We start from the raw sequence: 2,687 nt of genomic DNA on the forward strand, positions 1-2,687 counted from the left end.
ATTCCCTAGCGAACCAGACACTACTTCGTTACATACATAAATAAACCAAATAGCTTAACGAATCACCCCTGGTTCGTTAACATCCCCTAACGAATCAGGAGGGAATAAACTTAAGTCTTAGTTCGCTACACAAACTTAGCGAACTAGGAATTACATTTAGAGAACTAGAGAATAACTTAATTATTTATTACATTAAACATAAAACAAATACATTAACGATAATTACAAAGACTCAAGACGCAAAACCGTGCACTAACAGACACCCCCTCGTCTTGAGCTCTTTGTCTTTAAGTTACTTGAAACGCTTGGACTGCCAGTCTTTGCAACTATGAATTCCATTTTCATGACAAACACGCACAACGCGTTGGAATCGCATAGCCAGGTCGTAGTCTTCAATACGCTCGATCAGAATTTGTTTCCTGTGTAGCACGTCATTGTCTGTTTCAGATAAATTAACCAACCACATCAGGTCGATTATCTTGATAAGCTCAGTCTTCAATCCTTTACCAAGTACAATGACGGCCTCGCCAGTACGATTGTCATAGTACCAGCGGTTGAAAGAGAGATGCATCTGTTAAGGCATCGTCTTCATAGGTACTCGCTTCATCGTCTTCGGCGGCTTTACCTTAAGAACAAGTTTCCTCCACCCAGTCCTTGGATCGATCACGTCAATACGTTTGCGTCTCGGGAACTGGGGTTTAGAGAACTTGAAGCCATGATTGACCTCAAACAGTAAGTGTTGATGAAACAACTCAGCTGTCTGGTGACCACCACGATTGATAAATGGACGACGCGCGAGGGTACGAACATCCCACCGTGGTAATGTCAGAACGTCCATTATCGTTTCGTAGTACTGAATCCCCTTCTCCCATTTAATTATACATACCTTCAGCTCGGAATCATATAGCCATGAGACAATATCACCATGTACCTTGGAAACAGTCTTGAAGGAGGTCACTTGGTTTTCTTTGACCCATGCAGCAGCTGTGTCTTTTCGTTTTTGATCAACATGTCTATACGGCTTGATAATCTTACCCGCCGCTTTGTAGCTGAACCACTTAGCAATATCGTCATCGGATATGACTTCAAGTGATTTGAATACTGCGCCACCTTCTTGTTTACCCTTGGATGCCTTTACCAACTCATCCTCAACAACTTTAACCGTTTGTTCATCAAATACCGGAGCACCTTGATCAACGTTTGTGTGTTGAAACAAGTATGGATACTCCTCAGCAGTTACATCTTCCATATCAACATCCTCGTCTTCATAGATAAAATCCTTATTCAATTGAATAGACGGATCATCTTCTATACCTTCCTCATTCACCACCTCGACATCAGGCTCAGCCTCTAACACGGTCAACTGTTCGTCATTTAACCCAAGCAGTATGGAAATCTGCTCCCGTGTCAGAGGCTTATCAACAAACTCACCAACCTCTATCTTATCCTTGTTCACCACACTTCTAACCACCCCCGAACCAACCAAAAATATCACAGTGTTGGCTGCAATCATCTCAATTGGCTTAACAACCATTGAATCCTTATACACCACAATATGTTTATCCAAATCACCGCCACTTGTACCAGTACCGGAAGATGAGCCGTGCGTTTGTTTAGGCTCACCTCATGCACCTGACTCGTCCAGATCTTGATCATCTCTTTTGAGTTTCTTTAAGGCATATTCTTTGCAAGTCAGTTGCAAGATTAGATCCTTTTGTTCCTTCCTTTTCAAGAGGATGCATCGCAAAATACCAAAAATTCATCGTTTTCATCGGGAAGGGGTATGACGGGAGCATTGCAAATCATATGCTTTATGTTTTGGAAAGCTTCCTTTTGTTTCGGTCCCCATTCATAGGGTTTTCCCTTATGAATTATTAAAGTGACGGGTAACGTGATTTTGGAGAAGTTTAGAATGAATCACTGATAATGCCCGGCCAAACAAAGGAAAGATCGGAATTCCATGGGTGTGGATGGAGTTTTCCAATCTTGTACGGCCTCGATTTTGGTGGGATCAACATGAATACCTTTATCGTTGACGATGTGTCCCAAATATTGAACTTATTTTAACCAAAATTCACATTTTGAGAACTTGACATAAAGTTGTTCTATTGTCAGGAGATCAAGAATGGAACGTAAATGATGCTCATGTTCGGCTTTGGTCTTGAAGTGATGAGGATGTTATCGATAAAAATAATTACGAATTTGTCCAAGAATAAGTTGCAAATGCGGTTCATGAGGTCCATGAATACCGCGGGTGAATTGGCTAATCCGAATGGCATAACCATGAACTCGTAATGTCCATACCGATTACGAAAAGCAGTTTTTGGAATGTCATCTTCATGAACACACAATTGATGATAACCCGATCAAAGATCGATTTTAGAAAACCAAGTTGCGCCTTGGAATTGATCGAAGAAGTCATCGATTCAAGGCAAAGGGTAACGATTTTTGATGGTGAGATTATTGAGTTCACGGTAATCGATACAAATGCGAAACGAGCCATCTTTCTTTTTCACTAAGAGGACGGTAACGCCCAAAGGGGAGGACCTTGGACGGATAAAGCCCTTATCGGAGAGTTGTTAAAGTTGGTTCGATAACTCTTGCAATTCCGAAGGATCTAAAGGATAGCGATCCTTGGCTACGGGAGTGGCGCCGGATACAAGTTCGATTCGAAATTCAACCGGACG

The sequence above is a fragment of the Bidens hawaiensis genome, unplaced genomic scaffold (genome assembly GCF_021521415.1).
Source record: "Bidens hawaiensis isolate Kalapana, Puna unplaced genomic scaffold, B.hawaiensis_p1.1 tig00041618_1, whole genome shotgun sequence".
Classification (NCBI taxonomy): Eukaryota; Viridiplantae; Streptophyta; class Magnoliopsida; order Asterales; family Asteraceae; genus Bidens; species Bidens hawaiensis.